This window comes from Durio zibethinus, chromosome 15 (genome assembly GCF_047325235.1).
Source record: "Durio zibethinus cultivar Kanyao isolate XHJ-2024 chromosome 15, ASM4732523v1, whole genome shotgun sequence".
Classification (NCBI taxonomy): Eukaryota; Viridiplantae; Streptophyta; class Magnoliopsida; order Malvales; family Malvaceae; genus Durio; species Durio zibethinus.
Genome location: NC_143176.1, coordinates 13150444 through 13161465, shown reverse-complemented (window position 1 = coordinate 13161465; position 11022 = coordinate 13150444). Strand labels below are relative to the sequence as shown.

Here is an 11022-nt window from a genome sequence, read left to right as displayed (position 1 = left end):
AACACTTTAAGTTGATTTTTGCCCATTGTCTTTTGAAAGTTTTTTGTAATTTATCAAAGACTTGCCTTATCTCTTGTAATTTGCTCCTTCATTTGAGTCGCCTCTTTGATTCTTCAACGTGGATGCACTTTTCCAAATCTAAGTCACTTTTTATGTTTTCAACCTGAACCTTTCCTTTTCTAGAGTTTTTTTTGTTAGGTTTCATTTTTATTTGAGAATTTTGTCATGTATTTGAATCTCAAATTGATCCAAAAAGGCATGTTGGAAAATGAATCAAAATTTTATTGGCTTTTATTAACACCACAAGAATTTTGAGAATTGATGTAGAACTTTCTAATTCAAATATTCATAGTTAATCAAAATGGACTTTATAGGCATGTAAAGTTGGGTTAAGGTTAGGGCTATGAAAAATGGACAAATAGGCCAAAAATATATGTCTAAAGATCGTAAACCAAATGATAGTTTTCATCATTTCAAGCATTAATGCTAGCATTTTCCTTTTATGATTTTCATTTTTTTTTAAAAAATTTTTGAGAAAGTAATTTAAAAATTTACCTCTCAATATCGAGGAAATTATTTCTTTTGCCCTTCGAGAATTTCATCATTTGTCTTTTTTTTTATCAAATGAATTCTCTTTTCAAAATTTACCCTTTAATGTGAATGGTGATCATTAATTGTATTTATCAAAAGAAGATCTTTACTAGCTCAAAAAAGGTGACAAATGGGTAATTTTTTTCTTGAGAAAGGTATATAAAAGATAGCTATTCCTCATTTCAATCTTCAAAACTTTCATTGAAGTGTAATTATTGAGAATTGAAACACGTATGGGTGATCATTGAAAGGCTACAAGCTTTTATTGAAATGCATGGTGTAACTAATGAACCTATATCTTTTTTTTTACTTTTCTTTTTCTTTCATAAATCAATAAATCTTGGAAGACATTCATTTATGATGGTTGATGAATTTTCATTGGATATTTCTTTTTGTCTTGAGAAGTTAGGTCATTCAAAATCACATTATTTGGGAATTTAGCAATGGGTGTAATAAGGATAATAAAGAAAGGTATATGAAAGGTAAACAAAGGTGATGCAGAAGGAAATGTGAAAAAACACATTATGTTTTTCATTTTATTCAAGTATTAAAAAAGTAAATAAATGCCAATACAAGAAAGATTCCTAATGCTCTTGGGTACAAGCATTTAGAAACAAGTTTATTGTAATACTTTGAAAGAGATTAAAAACAAAAGGAAGTTCAAAGGGATGTGAATTCTTCATCTTAAAACTCGTAGGACAAGGACACATAGTTAAACACTTTAACCTCTTCTAAAGTCCTGGTAGATTCACTTACGATGGTTATTGGTGTCTTTGGTCCTTCCTCTACAAAGGTAGCATTCCTAAACTCCAGAGATTTGGAAGAACATTCCAAGGGCTCATTATGGAAACTCTATGTGAGGAGTAGCCAAAGATGGTTCTGTAATTATGCCTTCCTTTTCTTTAAAAAATTTGATTTTGCTAGAATTCATCATATCTTACATTTTGTTACAAAATTCAATACAATGCTCAATGGAATGTCTAAAAACCTTTTCATGAAACTTGCAAAAATGACTTGAATCAACTTTTGGCTCTTCAATCTTTGGAATGATCTTTGCCATGACCTTTGCTTCAAATATCACCAACATTGGTGTTTTAACCCATTTCGCCTTTTATTCTATTATGCCATTTATTTTTACTTCAGTATGATTGGGTAGTGAGTTTCTAATAACATTTGGATTCTATTTCATGTCAAAATTTATATACCCAGCTTGGATAAATACATGAACTTTATGCTTTAATGGCAAGCAATTTTTACTGGAATGGCCTTTTGGTTGCTACTTTTTGTATTGCCTGCAAATGCACCTAAGCCAATAACTAAACAAAAGAAATACTAAAGAACTAAGAAAAGAAAGATGAGAGGAAAAGTGAGAAATGAGGGATCAAGTGAATGGCCTTGCCTATTTATAAGCATAGGTTTGGCCAGAAGGGGTAAAGATTACAATAGTTTGTGTTTAAATCAAATGCTAAATGATAGAGCTCCATCTTGATCTTTAAAGTACAATGATCGAATGTGACTCATTATCCTTGAAGAGGTGTAGCTAAACATACTTCTATGGAATTCATCTTGGCCATTGATCATTCTTGATTTCAATCTTGAGCCAATCTCCATCCTAGGTTTGGCAAAGGTGAATTTCAAGGTAAGATAATTTGCTTTTTATCCAAACTCTTGAATTTCAAAGAGATAAAATCCTTTTCCATTTGAAATTCTTCAAAACTGGGCAATAAAAGTCCTTCTTGGCCAAAACCTTCTTTTGTTGAATGTCTTAGAGTCCACATTAGCTTGAAATTGTTCAAATACCACATGTAAGCTTGATCTTTAGAATAGCTGAATGGATGAAGTCTTTTTATAATAGGTTGGACAAATGGATAGAATCCCAGTGCTTGCAAAATTCAATGAAATGTACATTTTCTCTTCTTGCAATTGAAGTGGTCAAGCATAATAAGGTTTAGAGAGTTCTTGATCTTGCAAATTTCTTCAAATGAGCTCCAACTTTCCTTGCATTTGCATTGGCTAAATAATATAGGTGAAATAGAAGTACCATTATGCATGTAAAACTTTTGGTCATATGGATGGATGGCAATTGGACCAATAAGATTTGGTTGCTTCCTCCCTTGCATGGTCGAATGCTTCCTTCCTTAGTGCTTGCATGGTTTGCATGTACAAAAGCTTGAAACCATAAAATCATAAAAATAACATTAAAAGTACCAAAAATCAACTAAAATTTAAAATTTTCCACCTATTGTGATATACAAAATAATTATATAATTAGGTATTATCATATACTTCCTCACTTAAATCTTTACTTAACCTTAGGCAGAATCTTCAAATCAACAAGACTATAAATCATTATACATACTCACAAAGTCAAAAATTACATAAAATTCTTATTTCTTCCTATTTATAGCCTGCAAATGCACAGATCAAGTAATAAAATATTCTAGTATAGTCTCATAAAGGATTATATATTGTAAATTTGATTAATTCTTCAAGTACCAATAGCGAGATCTTAAGATCTTTTATCTAAATAGATGAAAACTTGGGTTTGGTTGCAAATATAAAGAAAAGAAAAGATTGAAAGCAATATAGGCTTGATTCTTGACTTCACCATCTCTTAGGAAGTAAAAAGAATATAGTCACAAAGAACTAAAGAAAACAATTTGGAAAATAATAACACTTGATGAATGCCAAATGGTATAAGATTGCATAAAAGAATAATAAAACTAAATTGCATGAAATCATGTAAAGAAAAGCAATGGCTGAAACTTGTAAAGAAATAGAGTAAGAATTCTTGAGTCAAACTTGAAAAATAAAGAGATTACTTGCCGAAATTGAGAATGGAAAAACAAGACTTGAAATCTAAAAGTAATGTAAAAGAGATCTTGAAAAAAATACTTTTTGATTGAAAGAAAATAATTTAAAGAACAAAACTTTTGGTATTGGCAAATTTGTCACCTAAGCCAAGAACTAAAACTAAAAAGAAAAGAACTAAAGAACTAAAGAGAGAAGAGAAGAATGAGTTAAGGGATAATGGAATGGGGTGATTAGCCTTACTATTTTTAGTGAGGGATTCGGCCAAAAGGGTAGGGATTACAAGAATTATTTTCAAATTCAAATGCTACATGATAAGGTTGATCTTTATCTTCAAACAAGGTATGCCAAATGTGGACTTTTCATTCTTGAATGCCTTGGCCAAATATGATGGTGATCCTGGCCATTGATCTTCACTTGATGAAATCTTGATAAAATCTCTTTCTTAGGTTCAACTACGATGGGTTTCAGAGAAGGGATTTGAATTTCATCCAAACTCTTGAAGTTTAAAGAGATTAAGTCTTTTTCCAAGCAAAACTCTTCAAAGCTAAGCCAAAATGTCATATTCCTCTCAATCTCTCTTTGGCCGAATGTTGTTGGTCTTTTTGTTGGGTCAAAGTTACATGAAGTCTTCTTGAATTATGTTTTTAGTCTAATGGAAGAGATAGGAGTCTTTATGCAATTAAATTCCTTCATGGCTAAGCAAAAGAGTCACTTTTGGATTAAACTTCTTTTGGCCAAATTGGGTGGTGTCCAAGTGAGCTGAAAATTGCATATAATCCTTTTTGGAATAGAGGTGGCCGAATGTGATCAATCATGAAAGAGTCTTTAATGCATGCCACATTCTCCAAATGAGCATTATTTGCTTACATTTTTGGTTTGGTCGAATACCATGGGAGAGGGGGATGTGTCCTTGTGCAAGTAGAACTCTATCTTGGTTGCACGGATGGATGAATTTATACCAATATGGTTTGGCTATAGGCTTCTAAGATATGGCTGAAAATGCTTATTGCATGCTTGCATGCATGGATTACATGAAAATGAAATTCATATGCTTGAAACCCTAAAATCTTGAAAAGAACATGAAAAATATAAAAAATCAACCAAAATTAAAATTTAACACCACTTTTAGCATGTAAAAGCATTGCATTTTAAGGTGCTATCATACACCCACACTTAAATCTTTGCTTGTCCTTAAGGAAAAATGTCAAATTAATAAAACTAAAAATCATTATACATACTCACAAAGTCAAAAATTATATAAAATTTCCATTATGTACTATCGCATAATGCAAAGCTAAATATAAACATAGAGTTACAATAAATTCCTTAAAAAAAAAGCTCCCAATATCTTATGCTTTTTACACATATGAATTTACTTAACCTTTAATTGATGCATATAACTCAAGTAAAAAAAATGCAAAATACTTCATCTCATTTCAATCGAAAGATAGAATAGACTTCATATGTTCACTATTCCCTTCCCTCTCCACTAATATTAAACTTACTTACTTGATTTAGGTCAAAAGGTTTTTTAGGCTTGTAATGTAAGGTTTCGGTCAAGGTAGAAAGAAGGAAATTTAAGATCAAAACCCTAGGTTTACTTTCTTTGAATTTCTTAGGCTCTGAAAAATTGATAGCATTTTTTGAAACTTTGACTTTTAAGGCATCACTTTGTTCTTTTTTCACAACATCTTTTTTGTTCTTTATTTTTTTTCTTTAGGAAAAATATAGCCATTTTTGGCTTCATTAGCCTTTGCCTTTGTTTTTTGGCATTTTCTTTCTTTCATTCTTTATGCCTCTTTTCCTCCTAAAAATCATAATCATGTCCATAATACACAAGTAAGCACAATTGGGTTAGGTAAAGAAAAGAAATGATAATAATCAAAGAAAAGGCTTATTGGCTTATTTTGTGGTTGACTAAACAAAGAAAAGGAAATAATATAATAAGCTCAAAATAAATGTACTAGGGATGCATCATAATATCGTGGATTGAAAAAGACTCAAATCGTCCAAAGAACTACCTAGATCATCTCTTGAATCAAATATAGTCTAGGATTTCACATCAAAGGTTGAGTAGGTGAATTCTAAAGCACTTATTCATATCTTTAAATCTCATGCTAGTTCACATTTCACAAATTTTCACAAAAATCATAGCATTTCATTAAAAGAGAATATAAGCATATGTATAAAAATCATGTGCAAAGAGAAACATGCTTAATAATTCCTTTCAAGTTCCACCATATTCATAATCAACTTTATATCATACTTTAGTCAATCTTGGAAAGTATATGCAAATTCAACTAAGTGTGCAATATTATGAAATCTAGTCGGTCAATTTGGTTTGAAAGTAAAAATTAGATCACAATTTTCAAAAACAATTTAAGTTCAAAAAGCTTTCTTTTCCCCAACACTTAAATTAAATAATGTGTCATAATAGCAATCGAAGGAAAAAAAAATACTTCCTAAATTTACTTAAGGTCGAATTTCCATTTATATGAGGCATCATTCTTGCTTCACTTCATCCCTACAAAAACATTAAAACTTACATTTCCTAATAAAATTAAAAAAAAACATAAACCATGAAAATAAAATTTAAGTTGCCTCTCAAAAAGTGCCAGTTTTGGTTAAGCTTGACCATCCTTGACTATCCCTAAATCTATGGCTTAGTTAAACACACAACTTCCTAAACTTTTTTTATGGTCCCTTATTGACATACTTTCAATCAATGCCCATTAACCTTAAAAGGCTTATCCAAAATTTCTACAGCTCTATAAGGAAAACCTTAAGTCATAATAAAAGGTCCACTCCATCTTGACTTTAGTTTTCTAAGGAACAATTTTAATTTTGCATTGAAGAGTAACACTTTTTATCTAGGCTTGAAATTCTTCTACACTACCTTTTTGCCATTCCATCACTTCATTTTTTCTTTGTATAGAATGGTATTTTCATATGCTTGCAATCTACATTCATCCAATTCATTTAATTGTAGTAGTTTTCTTTCACTATCTAAAGTTCAATCAAAGTTCAAATTTTGGATGGCCCAATAAACTTTATGTTCCAACTCCACAGGTAGATCGTAGGCTTTCTCATAGATTGGTTGATAAGGAAACATTGCCAAAGGGGTTTTGTATGCTATCTTGTAAGCCCACAATGAATCATCCAATTTGGCAGCCTAGTCTTTCTTAAAATGATTGACTATTTTTTCAAGAATCATCTTTATCTCTTTATTGGAGACCTCAGCTTGCCCACTTGTTTGAGGATGGTACATGATGGCAATCCTATGGACCACTCTATATTTGGCTAGCAATTTCTCAAAGATCTTATTATAAAAATGAGTACCCTTGTCATTTATAATAGCCCTAGGTGTACAAAAACTTGAAAAGATGTTCTTTTTAAAAATCGAAGTACTACCTTGGTGTCATTGGAAGTTGAAGCGATTGCTTCAACCCATAAGATGACACAAATTGTCTCATAAAATCTATCCCCCAACCATCAAAGATTTCAACTTCTAGGATGTTGTTGAAGGGCATCTTTTGTCTTTTGGTCAAGTTTCTAGCCCTTTGGCATCTGTCACATTGAGCAGTATATCTATATGCATATTTAAACAAGGTAGGCCAAGAAAAACCACAATGCAATACCTTAGCTGCCATTTTTTCCCTCTATAGTGCTTTCCATATTCTGAGGCATGGCATTGTTGCAAAAATTCTATCCATCTCCTCCTCAGAGACACCTTTTTAATACTTGGTTTTTGTATTGCTTAAATAGGAAAAGGTCATTCTAAATGTAATACTTGACATCATGCAAGATTTTTTTATTTTGCTAATAAGTTAAATTAGATGAGAGAACATTACCTACAAGATAATTTACCAAGTCATCATACTGTAGTGGTCTTTGAATGGCTAAGAGTTGTTTGTTAAGGAAAAACCCTTGAATAGTCTCATTATCATTGTCTTCTCATTTGATCCTTGACAAGTGATCTACTACATGGTTTCCATAGCCTTTTTTCTCTTTTATTTCTAGATCAAACTCATGTAATAATAGCACCCATTTAACCAATCATGGTTTTGCATCTTTTTTTATAATCCAATACTTGATAGCCATATTATCTATGTGTGCAACCACTCTTGTTCCCATCAAATAAGGTTTGAATTTTACAAGAGCGAAGACCACAGCAAGCAATTCTTTTTTCGTTCTAGCATAATTGAGCTAGGCATCGTTAAGGGTCTTATTTGCATAGTGGATAGGGTAAAAGGCTGTCTTTTCATTTCCTTAACATAGCCCTTATTGCAAAATCACTTGCATCACATATTAATTCAAAAGGTTGTTTCCAATTAGGCATTGAGATAATAGGTGCAGCGATCAACTTGTCTTTTAAAACCTGAAATGCTTTTGTACAGTCTGAGGTGAACTTGAATTTGGCATTTTTTTCCAACATTTGGCATAATGTTTTAGAGATCTTAGAGAAATCACGAATGAATCTTTTATCGAAACTAGCATGTCCTAAGAAACTTCTAATATCTTTGACTGAAGTTGGCATAGGTAATCTTTCAATCACATCTATTTTTACTTGATCGACCTCTATCGCTTTTGTAGATACTTTATACCTAAGTATAATCCTTTCTTGCACCATGAAATGACATTTTTCCCAGTTTCATACTAGGTTGGTTTCTTTGCACCTTTGAAGTACCTTAGACAAATTAGCCAAACATAGTTCAAATTTATCACTAAAGACTAAAAAATCATCCATAAATACCTCTAGGATTTCTTTCTCCATGTCTAAGAAGATTGCCATGATACTTCACCTTACACAATCCAAAAGGCATTCTTCTGAAGGTAAAAATGCCAAAAGGACAAGTGAAAGTGGTTTTATCTTAGTCTTGGAAGGTTATGGGTATTTGATTATAACCAGAATAACTATCAAGTAAATAGTAATACTTATGTCCTGGCAACCTATCAAGCATCTGTTCTACAAATGGTAAGGGAAAATGATCCTAGCGAGTGGCTTTATTCAACTTTCTTTAATCCATGCAAACCTTCCATCCATTTACAGTGTGCGTAAGGATCAGTTCATTATTCTCATTGATCACCATTGTCATGCCTCCTTTATTTAGTACATATGAAACTTAGCTTAACTATGAGCTATTTGAAATAGGATAAATAATCCCGACATCTAGCCACTTGGTGACTTTTTTCTTGACTGCCTCTTTCATGTTAGGATTTAAATGCCTTTGCTATTCAATTGTTACCTTTTGCTCATCTTGTAGTAGGATTTTATGCATACATATGGTGGGGCTAATACCTTTGATGTTTGCTATTGACCAAGCAAATGTCTTTTAATGCTTTTTTAGTATTTCTAGCAATTTTATCTTTTGCTCCTAGCTTAAAGCTCTGGGAGAGTGGATGGTTCATCAAGGAATGTATACGTCAAGTGGGATGGCAAGGGCTTCAATTCCACAACTGAGGTCTCCTCAATGGATGGTTTGTTAGCTATTTTCACCTTGTGTTCTATTTTTGCACTTGTTGTTATGACTCCCACTACTTATTTATTTGCTTGAACATCTTTATATGCCTTGATGTGAAAGATCTCCTTTTGATCATGCATGCTTATTGTTAGTTCCCCTTTTTGCATATCAATTATGGCTTTTCCCATCATTAAAAAGGGTCTTCCTAATATGACTGGCACTTTGACCTCTTTATCAAATTTTAAGACCATAAAATTTGCTAGGAGCATTAGCCTTCCTATTTATGCCATTAAGTTTTTAGCCACACCCTTAGGATGTCTAATAAATCAATGAGCCAATTGTATTGTTGTAGTTGTTAGTTTGAGTTTTTCTTCTCTCAATTTCCTAATAATAGATAAAGGCATCACATTAATACTTGCACCAATGTCACATAATGGTTTTATCAAAATACTAATTACCAATAATACAAGGAATAGTAATACTCCTTAGATCACTTAGTTTTGGTGGTGTCCTTTCTTTTATGATGGTATTGCACTTTTGAGCAATTTCCACTATTTCATGATTTACCCATTTTCTTTTCTTAGACAAAATTCCCTTAAAGAACTTAGCATATTTAGGCATGCATTCTATGGCTTCAGTAAAAGGAATGGTGACTTTTAAATTTTTAAAGAGTTCAACAAATCTTGGAAATTACCTTTCCTCTTTTTGCCACTAGAATCTTTATGAAAATGGAATTTTTTTATCCATTGACCTTGAAGGAGCTTATAAGGGATGTTTGTTACTTTTTATGCTTATCTTTAGCAACTTGGGGGTCACTTTTAAGTAGGTGGTTCATTAGGTAAAGTTTTTCCACTCTTCAAAGTTATAGCTATTACCTCATCTTGTTGCTTTAGGAGATCCTTGGCTAGTGTGGTAATTTGAGATTCCATGTTTTTAATGGATTTGGCTTGATCTTGTAAGGTAGATTATTGGAACACCATGGTTTTAAGGATCAGTAACTTGTGATGTTGAACAAATTGGATAGTTTCTTTTTCAAGCTGACATTTTCCACTAAAATGGGGTTTATTCACATACATCACAAGACACAAAAGGGTTTTGTATTGCATTCACATGGTTGGTTTAGGGATGGTTTCCTAAGGCTTTTATCTTTGTGAATATGATGGGTAACTGGGAATTGATAGAGGTAATAGCATCTATCTCAAATAAACCAATAGGTATTTTACTTATTTTTCTCTCCATGCCCCACTGGTAGTTGTTAGTAGCCATCTTTTCAATCAATTCATTGGCTTCGTTATGAGTATTACTCATAATTGCCCCTTTAGCAGCTGAGTCTAAAGTGGTTTTCATAGGTGGCGTGAGCTATTGTAAAATATTTGGATTTGTAGCTACTAGGGTAATCCATGTTATGGGCACTTTCTTAACAACTTCTTGATTCTTTCCCATGTGTCATATAATGTTTCACCATCTGCTTGCAAAAATGTAGTGATCTTGTTCCTTAATTCTGCTGTTTTGGCTGGTGGGAAAACTTTGCTAAAAACTTTTATACCAAATCAACCCTTGTTATGGTTAAGCTAGATAGCAGTGATGTTAACCAGCTTTTACCCATGTCCTTGAGAGAAAAAGGAAATAGTCTTAGTCTATCATCAGAAACACCATTATAGTGAAAAGTATCACATAATTTAAGAAACTTAAAAAGATTAAGGTTAGGATCATTGCTTGGTAGTCTTTCAAATTGTATTGAAGTTTGGACCATCTATATAATTGAAGGCTTGATCTCAAAGTTGTTTGCTTAAATAACTAGCCTTCTAGTGGATGGTGAAAACCATCAGAATTGGGAATTACATAGTCCCTTAAGGTTTATTGAGCCTAATTGTTTGCATTGGCCATTGGTGTTGGTGTAGGTGGTGTTGATTGCTCTTTTCTTCATCTTATAAATGTTCTATCAATCTCTTGATCAATTGGACCTAAGTCAAAGCTTTTGGATCTATATATACAAATAATAATAGATCAAAGAAAGTAAAAACAAATAAAAAAAAGAGTTTAGATTATAAGAGTTTAAGAAATCTTTATTGATATTGAGAACAACATTATAATCCTCGGCAATGGCACAAAAAACTTGATTGCTGCTTTTTGTATAGCATGAAAGTGCACAAAT

The 11022-nt window shown here is 32.1% G+C and overlaps 1 non-coding gene across 1 annotated transcript; it reads left to right on the top strand.

Annotated features, from left to right (window-relative positions):
- The first annotated feature begins 10262 nt into the window (after window positions 1–10262).
- LOC149514696 (small nucleolar RNA R71) lies at window positions 10263–10370 on the top strand. Its single transcript, XR_016328402.1, has one exon. It is a non-coding gene; the product is annotated as a small nucleolar RNA R71 (small nucleolar RNA).
- Window positions 10371–11022: the final 652 nt, after the last annotated feature.